The following is a 12,032-nucleotide window of genomic DNA, read 5'->3' on the forward strand; positions in this document are numbered from 1 at the left end:
GGGCGAGCAAAGGCAGAGACTGGGGAGGAGTAAAGTGGAAAGAAGGCAGAGCAGCCTGGGCACCTACACACTGAACGCCACCCCTGGGCACTTGGGAGTGCTCATTTGCATATGAATTAAACTTTGTTTTTCCTGCTGGTGCAAGTCTAAGGACAAAGAACCAAGGTACCATTACAATCCTGTATACCGTAGGTGTGCTACAGAGCCATGTAAGCACTGTATATGGCTATATGGAGGTGACAGACTCCCTTTAAAGGGGTTCTCTAGACTTTTTGTCTATTTAGCGCAACGTACTAACCTGTGAAGGGAATACTTTTTACATAGTACTTACTCTTCCTTGCTCCCCAGATGCTGCCATCTTGTGCATGCTGTGGGTTGTTCTGCCTAGGTTCTGTCAGGATGCGGCCCCTTCTTTTCATGCTTAGCTGCAATGACTGTGATACAGCTGAACAGGAAAAGATGTACCACATCTGGTCGGGACCCGGGCAGAAAAGCCCAAAGCACTTGCGAATGTAGTAGAGACATTGGCAATGGGGGGACAAGATAGGGCAAGTAATATGTAAAACATCTTCCCTCCACAAGATAGTACCATGTGCTAATTAGACAAAATGCCTGAAGAACCACTTTAATGAAAACCTGATCCAGAGAAAAGATTTCGAACATTCTGTTTTTGCTTTGTTGTTATGATTTATTTAGTGTAGAATGATGGGGAAAAACATTTTTTTTTTTATTTTAGCACAAGACTGCAGCCTAACAAAATGGGAAAAAATTTAAAGGACTGAAGACTTTCCTAGTACATTATACTTAGTGTCTATAAGGCACAATATCAAATGGCTTTTTAACGTCCAAGAACACTATATCCACAGCCACCCTCTGTCCAAGGTTCTACTCATATCTTCATAAAAACAACTGCCCTTGGTAAATCCATGCTGTCATCCATGGCTGTTACTTATGATATTTACAGTCACATATTTTGGTATAGAGCCCTTTAAGAGCCCTTCCTACATTTTTCCCACCATAGACGTTAAAGGGTTGTCCCGCTAAAAATATGCTGCAATTTTCAAACCAGCACTTGGATCTGAATGCTTTTGTAATTGCATATAATTAAAACTTTAGTATAACTGCTGAGATGTTCAATAAAATATAAATGTATAGCACCACCTGCTGTTCTTTTTGTTATTTCTCTGTCCACCAACTGCCTCCTCAGCTGTGATAGGGTGAGAGCTTCCGGAGAAAGTACATGCGCCCCTGAGCTGCAGCTAAAAGGACACACTCCCCTTGAGTTTCCAGCTTCATATAAATCTAGCAGAGCAATGAATGAGGAGATCTCTGGATCCATGTGAGGTACAGGACTGGTTCTAGCTGTGGTAGAAAGAAATTGTCATGTACTGTATGATGTCTGATTTTCCTTATTTAGATTCTTTATGGAATAACCCCTTTTAGCTTATTGGTCAATAACTATCTGGGCAAGAACTAGACCCCATTTTGAAAATGGGCACCACATTTGCTTTGTGCCAGTCACTAGGCACTGTACTAGTCACTAGAGCATATGTAAAAATTATGAACAGGGGCACAGGAATAACTGAACTGAGTTCTTTAAGAACTCTTGGGCGTAATCCATCTGAACCCGAAGCCTTGTTCACATATACCTTATTAAACTTGTCTTGGACCATATCTACAGTTAGCCAGCTGAGTATATTACTGGATGTACTAACAGCCCTGGTACTACCGATATCAGCTCTGTTCTCTTCATTTGTATATACAGAGCTAAAAAAAACATTTTGTAGCTCTGCTTTCTTTTAATCATCGTTGACCATCTCTCTGTTAGCCTTGTTTAGGGGACCTACCTGCACTGATCATGGATTTTTAGAATTTATATACTTAATGTACAGGCTATAGCTACTAGAGAGGGGTCTTCCTCTGGATCAACTTGCGGGATAACAGGCCGAACTGGATGGACAAATGTCTTTTTTCGGCCTTATGTACTATGTTACTATGTTACTATGTAATGTGGTTCTCCTCTTTTCCCATATTGATGATCCATCTCTGTAATTACACTACTTGCCTCTGCATTATCAACAGCGAGCAGGTAAACAGTGAAGAGAAGGCAGCGCTCATATGAGTGTGTGTGTGTCAAGGGGGGGACATTGCAGCCTCTACAGGATAAAGGTTGTATTAGGATACTTTCACACTAGCGTTTTTCTTTTCCGGCATAGAGTTCCGTCACAGCGGCTCTATACCGGAAAATAACTGAACAGGCATATCCCCATGCATTTTGAATGGAGAGTAATCCGTTCAGGATGCATCAGGATGTCTTCAGTTCAGTCATTTTGACTGATCAGGCTCCGGATCCAGCATTTTTCCCCATAGGAATGTATTAGTGCATTAGTGCCAAAATACCGGAATGCCGGATCCGGTATGCGCAGACCTGTAAAAATTTGAAAAAAAAATACAAGACGGATCCGTCTGTCTGCATGACAAGCGGAGAGACGAATCCGTTCTTGCAATGCATTTCTCAGACGGATCCGCATCCAGATGCATCTCACAAATGCTTTCGGTCACATGCAGATCGGCGATCCGGCGGGCAGTTCAGACGACGGAACTGCCCGCCGGATCACACTGCCGCAAGTGTGAAAGTAGCCTTAGGCCCTCTTTTAAATCAATGGTTGCTCGGAGTCTAGAGAGGGATCGTTGATCCAGGGAGTTATTCTGATTGCCTGATTGGAGTCGGGAAGGAATTTTTTAGTCCCCTAAAGTGAGGAAATTGGCTTCTACCTCACAGGGTTTTTTTTTTCCTTCCTCTGGATCAACTTGCAGGATGACAGGCCGAACTGGATGAACAAATGTCTTTTTTCGGCCTTATGTACTATGTTACTATGTTACTATGAGTCCTCCAGAACAGTGTTCCTCAACTCCAGTCCTCAGCTCCACCTGCCGGTTATGATTTGAGAATATCCCACAGAATGAATACCTGCAGTAAGTCCTGATGTATTAGCAATAACTATATCACCTGCTCAATACTAAGGAAAACATGATCAGCAGGTGGGCCCTGAGGACCAAAGTTGAGAAACACTGCTTAAGAGCATGAACTGAAAAGGGTCCCTGCTCTGGCTTAGAGGAGTACCAAAGTGGGGCCTCCCCTCTATGAAGTCCATATTCCGCAGTGGCGTAACTAGAGTGTTTTGGGCCCCAGTGCAAACTTTGGATAGGGACCCCCCCCCCGCCATTTTTACAAAGAGGCAACAGATTTTCTTTACACTAAGGGCTCTTTCACACGAGCGGATGCTGTGCGGGTAATCCACTGCGTGAAAGAGAGCCAAGCCCCGTTCTTGATAATACTCCGTGCCTCTCTGTGACCTTTTTGCTACAAAATCACAGTGAGATTAAGTTGTCACCGTGATTTTGTAGTAAAAAGATCACAGAGAGGCACGGAGTATTATCAATTATGTTAATGCTCCGTGTCTCTTCTGTCCGGAGCAGGGCTTGGCTCGCTTTACCCGCACAGAATCTGCTCGTGTTAAGGAGCCCTAAACCCAATGCATGGCTACACTCACCCCGTCCTAATAAAATCTGATCCTACCTCATCCACGGTGTCGCTGGCATCGGCGTGATGTCCGCTGGATCCAGAACAAGGTCCCTGTGGTGATAGAGAAAAAAAGAATAATCACATGAGGAAGGGATGGTGACTGTCCCTATGAAACTACCAGCAGGGGGCACTGTGCTGGCCTGTAAGACTGAGCTATGCCAATGTATAGCAGGGTAATTTAGGACATTTCCCCTAAATGCTACTACACAATAATGCCTACATTGTGGCCCCTCACAGTACTAATGCCCACCTTGTGGTCCCTTCAAAATAGTTATGTCCTCATTGTGGCCTCTCACAGCAGTTATGCCCACCTTTGTTCCTGTCACAGTAGTTATGCCTAGTTTGGTGTCCCCTCATTGTAGTTATCCCCACCTTTGTTCCTATTACAGTAGTTATGCCTACTTTTGTGTCCCCTCACTGTAGTTATGCCCAGATATTTGCCCTTCACAGTAGTAATGTCCAGATATGTGTCCCTCACAGTAGTTATGCCCAGATATGTGCCCCCTTAGTCGTTATGCCCTGATATGTGCCTCCTCACAGTAGTTCTAGCCAGATATGCGCCCCTCACAGTAGTTATGCCAGATATGTGCCCCTCACAGTGGTTATGTCAGATATGTGCCCCCCCCCACAGTGGTTATGCCAGATATGTGCCCCCTCACAGCAGTTATGCCAGATATGTGCCCCTCACAGTGCTTACGCCAGATATGTGCCACCTCACAGCAGTTATGCCAGGTATGTGCCCCTCACAGTAGTTATGCCAGATATGTTCCCCCTCAGAGCAGTTATGCCAGATATGTGCCCCCTCACAGTAGTTATACCCATATATGTGCCCCTCACAGTGATTATGCTCTTTTGTGCCCCCTCACTCTAGTTGTTGCCCCCTTTTTCCAGCTTTATGGAAAAAAAAACACATACTTACCCTATTACCTGATGACGCGCTCCCACACTCACATTGCTCTGCTGGCTGTGCTGGAGGCCGATTCCCGGGCCTTCAGCGCTCCTCCTACAGCCAGCAGCGTGATGTGCGGCCTGCAGGGGGAGCGCTTGAGGTCTGAAGAACAGTGAAGCAGGGAGCAGAGAGGTCTCCCTGCTTCACTCTGAAAACAAACAACCCGGCAGTGACAAGAACTGCCGGGCCGGGAGAGTGCGCTCCCCCCCCTCATTTCCTTTGTGCCCCCTCATGTTTGAAGAGCGCTCTGCCTGTGCTGCTCCGTCAAAGAGCTCCCATTACACCTGATTGCAGCAGGCCCCCTTCCCCGCCGGGCACGGTTGCACCCTTTGCGACTGCGATTGTTATGCCCCTGATATTCCGTAATATGGCATGTGGACAGGGGCTGGTCCTATTGAAAAAAACACTGTAAATGTGTCTCTTTTATTAGGTAGTTTTCCCATAATGTGAAAAAAATCTAAGCAATTTGTAAAATAGATCTGTATTAAAGCAAAATGACCCCTTTAAATCATGATATACAGTATATTGTATATCTTGCATGCCATGCTGTGATGTAGTTCTATATTGTTACAGTACTAGGAAGATTTTCCTGGCACTGTTAAGGCACAATACATGGGGACCGGCTGTGTGAACTCTGTGCTGCTGTGCGGACCCACTGGCTTCAATCGGTCTGTGTTCTGCAAGATACGGCAAAAGATAGGCCATGTCCTATCTTTTGCAGTGCAGAGGCATTGACACGAAAGCCCACGGAAGGGCTTGTGAGTGTTTCCGCGGGCTTCCGATCTGTGCCTTTGCACCGCAAAAGATAGGACATGTCCTATCTTTTGCCGTATCTTGCAGATCGTGGACCCATTCAAGTCAATGGTTCTGCACTGCACTATATATTTCACTTTACTGTTGCTCGTGCATTGCGGACCGATGTTTGCGACCATACGGTAGTGTGAATGAGTACTCATATTTACATATCTGTGACGGCTTTATGATGCCTCTCCTGTAAATGAATATTATGGGGACTTGTTAGTAGTGGATTGGTCCAATTCACTGCAGCAAGTTCTGAGGTCTCCACCGGGCCTGACTGACTTGAGATTTGCTGTGATCACTGTTTAATTTATTAAAGGGCCAGAAATATTTTATTACAATGTTGCTTATTGCTACTCTAGTAACATATAATTCTAAAAATGATATGTTGTGGCGTCTGGATTTTGTCCTTACATAGTATTAGTGACCATGATGAGAGGGATTGTTGCTAGGGATGAGCGAACTCGAACTGTATAGTTCGGGTTCGTACCGAATTTTGGGGTGTCCGTGACACGGACCCGAACCCGGACATTTTCGTAAAAGTCCGGGTTCGGTGTTCGTCGCTTTCTTGGCGCTTTTGTGACGCTTTCTTGGCGCTTTTTGAAAAGCTGCAAAGCAGCCAATCAACAAGCGTCATACTACTTGCCCCAAGAGGCCGTCACAGCCATGCCTACTATTGGCATGGCTGTGATTGGCTAGAGCACCATGTGACCCAGCCTCTATTTAAGCTGGCGTCACATAGCGCCGCCCGTCACTCTGCTCTGATTAGCGTAGGGAGAGGTTGCGGCTGCGACAGTAGGGCGAGATTAGGCTGATTAACTCCTCCAAAGGACTTGATTAATCGATCGATCTGCAGCTGTGCATCATTGAGCTGCTGAAATTCAATTGCTCACTGTTTTTAGGCTGCCCAGACCGTTTGTCAGTCACTTTTTTCTGGGGTGATCGGCGGCCATTTTGTGTCTTGTGCGGTGCTGCGACCAAGTGCATCCAAGCTGCGACCAAGTGCATTTAACCCTCAATGGTGTGGTTGTTTTTTGGCTAAAGCCTACATCAGGGTGAAGCTGTCACACCAAGTGCATTTAAACAGCAATAGTCTGTTTATTTTTTGGCCATATACTACATCAGGGGCAAGCTGCGCCTGTCACCAAGTGCATTTAACCCTCAATGGTGTGGTTGTTTTTTGGCTAAAGCCTACATCAGGGTGAAGCTGTCACACCAAGTGCATTTAACCAGCAATAGTCTGTTAATTTTTTGGCCATATACTAAATCAGGGGCAAGCTGCGCCCGTCACCAAGTGCATTTAACCCTCAGTAGTGTGGTTGGTCAAGCTGTCACACCAAGTGCATTTAACCAGCAATAGTCTGTTCATTTTTTGGCCATATACTAAATCAGGGGCAAGCTGCGCCCGTCACCAAGTGCATTTAACCCTCAGTAGTGTGGTTGGTCAAGCTGTCACACCAAGTGCATTTAACCAGCAATAGTCTGTTCATTTTTTGGCCATATACTACATCAGGGGCAAGCTGCGCCCGTCACCAAGTGCATTTAACCCTCAGTAGTGTGGTTGGTCAAGCTGTCACACCAAGTGCATTTAACCAGCAATAGTCTGTTCATTTTTTGGCCATATACTACATCAGGGGCAAGCTGCGCCTGTCACCAAGTGCATTTAAGGCTACTTTCACACTAGCGTTCGGCTGTCCGCTCGTGAGCTCCGTTTGAAGGGGCTCACGAGCGGACCCGAACGCTTCCGTCCAGCCCTGATGCAGTCTGAATGGATGCGGATCCGCTCAGACTGCATCAGTCTGGCGGCGTTCAGCCTCCGCTCCGCTCGCCTCCGCACGGACAGGCAGACAGCTGAACGCTGCTTGCAGCGTTCGGGTGTCCGCCTGGCCGTGCGGAGGCGTGCGGATCCGTCCAGACTTACAATGTAAGTCAATGGGGACGGATCCGTTTGAAGATGCCACAATATGGCTCAATCTTAAAGCGGATCCGTCCCCCATTGACTTTACATTGAAAGTCTGGACAGATCCGTCCGAGGCTATTTTCACACTTAGCTTTTATATGCCAATATAATGCAGACGGATCCGTTCTGAACGGAGCCTCCATCTGCATTATTATGATCGGATCCGTTCAGAACGGATCCGATCGAACGCTAGTGTGAAAGTAGCCTAACCCTCAATGGTGTGGTTGTTTTTTGGCTAAAGCCTACATCAGGGTGAAGCTGTCACACCAAGTGCATTTAACCAGCAATAGTCTGTTCATTTTTTGGCCATATACTACATCAGGGGCAAGCTGCGCCCGTCACCAAGTGCATTTAACCCTCAGTAGTGTGGTTGGTCAAGCTGTCACACCAAGTGCATTTAACCAGCAATAGTGTGGTTATTTTTTGGCCATATCCCAGTCTAATTCTGTCACTAAATCCATACCGGTCACCCAGCGCCTAAATACTAGGCCTCAAATTTATATCCCGCTAAATCTGTCGTTACCGATGTACTGTTGTGGCTGGGCAAGTTATTTAGTGTCCGTCAAAGCACATTTTTTGTTCAGGGTTGAAATACAATTCCCAATTTAGCAATTTCATAATTTAGTGGTTTCTGCTATATCAGAGCTATTTGAAATCTATCCCTAAAAGGGTATAAAATATTCAAGGTGCACATAGGGTCTTTCAGAATAACTTCACACACACGCTACTGTGCATTTCCAAGTCTAATTCTGTCACTAAATCCATACCGGTCACCCAGCGCCTAAATACTAGGCCTCAAATTTATATCCCGCTAAATCTGTCGTTACCGCTGTACTGTTGTGGCTGGGCAAGTTATTTAGTGTCCGTTAAAGCACATTTTTTGTTCAGGGTTGAAATACAATTCCCAATTTAGCAATTTCATAATTTAGTGGTTTCTGCTATATCAGAGCTATTTGAAATCTATCCCTAAAAGGGTATATAATATTCAAGGTGCACATAGGGTCATTCAGAATAACTTCACACACACGCTACTGTGCATTTCCAAGTCTAATTCTGTTAGTAAATCCATACCGGTCACCCAGCGCCTAAATACTAGACCTCAAATTTATATCCCACTAAATCTGTCGTTACCGCTGTACTGTTGTGGCTGGGCAAGTTATTTAGTGTCCGTTAAAGCACATTTTTTGTTCAGGGTTGAAATACAATTCCCAATTTAGCAATTTCATAATTTAGTGGTTTCTGCTATATCAGAGCTATTTGAAATCTATCCCTAAAAGGGTATATAATATTCAAGGTGCACATAGGGTCATTCAGAATAACTTCACACACACGCTACTGTGCATTTCCAAGTCTAATTCTGTCACTAAATCCATACCGGTCACCCAGCGCCTAAATACTAGGCCTCAAATTTATATCCCGCTAAATCTGTCGTTACCGCTGTCCTGTTGTGGATGGGCAAGTTATTTAGTGTCCGTCAAAGCACATTTTTTGTTCAGGGTTGAAATACAATTCCCAATTTAGCAATTTCATAATTTAGTGGTTTCTGCTATATCAGAGCTATTTGAAATCTATCCCTAAAAGGGTATATAATATTCAAGGTGCACATAGGGTCATTCAGAATAACTTCACACACACGCTACTGTGCATTTCCAAGTCTAATTCTGTCACTAAATCCATACCGGTCACCCAGCGCCTAAATACTAGGCCTCAAATTTATATCCCGCTAAATCTGTCGTTACCGCTGTACTGTTGTGGCTGGGCAAGTTATTTAGTGTCCGTTAAAGCACATTTTTTGTTCAGGGTTGAAATACAATTCCCAATTTAGCAATTTCATAATTTAGTGGTTTCTGCTATATCAGAGCTATTTGAAATCTATCCCTAAAAGGGTATATAATATTCAAGGTGCACATAGGGTCATTCAGAATAACTTCACACACACGCTACTGTGCATTTCCAAGTCTAATTCTGTCACTAAATCCATACCGGTCACCCAGCGCCTAAATACTAGGCCTCAAATTTGTATCCCGCTAAATCTGTCGTTACCGCTGTCCTGTTGTGGATGGGCAAGTTATTTAGTGTCCGTCAAAGCACATTTTTTGTTCTGGGTTGAAATACAATTCCCAATTTAGCAATTTCATAATTTAGTGGTTTCTGCTATATCAGAGCTATTTGAAATCTATCCCTAAAAGGGTATATAATATTCAAGGTGCACATAGGGTCATTCAGAATAACTTCACACACACGCTACTGTGCATTTCCAAGTCTAATTCTGTCACTAAATCCATACCGGTCACCCAGTGCCTAAATACTAGGCCTCAAATTTATATCCCGCTAAATCTGTCGTTACCGCTGTCCTGTTGTGGATGGGCAAGTTATTTAGTGTCCGTCAAAGCACATTTTTTGTTCTGGGTTGAAATACAATTCCCAATTTAGCAATTTCATAATTTAGTGGTTTCTGCTATATCAGAGCTATTTGAAATCTATCCCTAAAAGGGTATATAATATTCAAGGTGCACATAGGGTCATTCAGAATAACTTCACACACACGCTACTGTGCATTTCCAAGTCTAATTCTGTCACTAAATCCATACCGGTCACCCAGCGCCTAAATACTAGGCCTCAAATTTATATCCCGCTAAATCTGTCGTTACCGCTGTCCTGTTGTGGATGGGCAAGTTATTTAGTGTCCGTCAAAGCACATTTTTTGTTCTGGGTTGAAATACAATTCCCAATTTAGCAATTTCATAATTTAGTGGTTTCTGCTATATCAGAGCTATTTGAAATCTATCCCTAAAAGGGTATATAATATTCAAGGTGCACATAGGGTCATTCAGAATAACTTCACACACACGCTACTGTGCATTTCCAAGTCTAATTCTGTTAGTAAATCCATACCGGTCACCCAGCGCCTAAATACTAGGCCTCAAATTTATATCCCGCTAAATCTGTCGTTACCGCTGTACTGTTGTGGCTGGGCAAGTTATTTAGTGTCCGTTAAAGCACATTTTTTGTTCAGGGTTGAAATACAATTCCCAATTTAGCAATTTCATAATTTAGTGGTTTCTGCTATATCAGAGCTATTTGAAATCTATCCCTAAAAGGGTATATAATATTCAAGGTGCACATAGGGTCATTCAGAATAACTTCACACACACGCTACTGTGCATTTCCAAGTCTAATTCTGTCACTAAATCCATACCGGTCACCCAGCGCCTAAATACTAGGCCTCAAATTTATATCCCGCTAAATCTGTCGTTACCGCTGTACTGTTGTGGCTGGGCAAGTTATTTAGTGTCCGTTAAAGCACATTTTTTGTTCAGGGTTGAAATACAATTCCCAATTTAGCAATTTCATAATTTAGTGGTTTCTGCTATATCAGAGCTATTTGAAATCTATCCCTAAAAGGGTATATAATATTCAAGGTGCACATAGGGTCATTCAGAATAACTTCACACACACGCTACTGTGCATTTCCAAGTCTAATTCTGTCACTAAATCCATACCGGTCACCCAGCGCCTAAATACTAGGCCTCAAATTTATATCCCGCTAAATCTGTCGTTACCGCTGTCCTGTTGTGGATGGGCAAGTTATTTAGTGTCCGTCAAAGCACATTTTTTGTTCTGGGTTGAAATACAATTCCCAATTTAGCAATTTCATAATTTAGTGGTTTCTGCTATATCAGAGCTATTTGAAATCTATCCCTAAAAGGGTATATAATATTCAAGGTGCACATAGGGTCATTCAGAATAACTTCACACACACGCTACTGTGCATTTCCAAGTCTAATTCTGTCACTAAATCCATACCGGTCACCCAGCGCCTAAATACTAGGCCTCAAATTTGTATCCCGCTAAATCTGTCGTTACCGCTGTCCTGTTGTGGATGGGCAAGTTATTTAGTGTCCGTCAAAGCACATTTTTTGTTCTGGGTTGAAATACAATTCCCAATTTAGCAATTTCATAATTTAGTGGTTTCTGCTATATCAGAGCTATTTGAAATCTATCCCTAAAAGGGTATATAATATTCAAGGTGCACATAGGGTCATTCAGAATAACTTCACACACACGCTACTGTGCATTTCCAAGTCTAATTCTGTCACTAAATCCATACCGGTCACCCAGTGCCTAAATACTAGGCCTCAAATTTATATCCCGCTACATCTGTCGTTACCGCTGTCCTGTTGTGGATGGGCAAGTTATTTAGTGTCCGTCAAAGCACATTTTTTGTTCTGGGTTGAAATACAATTCCCAATTTAGCAATTTCATAATTTAGTGGTTTCTGCTATATCAGAGCTATTTGAAATCTATCCCTAAAAGGGTATATAATATTCAAGGTGCACATAGGGTCATTCAGAATAACTTCACACACACGCTACTGTGCATTTCCAAGTCTAATTCTGTCACTAAATCCATACCGGTCACCCAGCGCCTAAATACTAGGCCTCAAATTTATATCCCGCTAAATCTGTCGTTACCGCTGTCCTGTTGTGGATGGGCAAGTTATTTAGTGTCCGTCAAAGCACATTTTTTGTTCTGGGTTGAAATACAATTCCCAATTTAGCAATTTCATAATTTAGTGGTTTCTGCTATATCAGAGCTATTTGAAATCTATCCCTAAAAGGGTATATAATATTCAAGGTGCACATAGGGTCATTCAGAATAACTTCACACACACGCTACTGTGCATTTCCAAGTCTAATTCTGTTAGTAAATCCATACCGGTCACCCAGCGCCTAAAT

Source organism: Bufo gargarizans, chromosome 2, assembly GCF_014858855.1.
Source record: "Bufo gargarizans isolate SCDJY-AF-19 chromosome 2, ASM1485885v1, whole genome shotgun sequence".
Classification (NCBI taxonomy): Eukaryota; Metazoa; Chordata; class Amphibia; order Anura; family Bufonidae; genus Bufo; species Bufo gargarizans.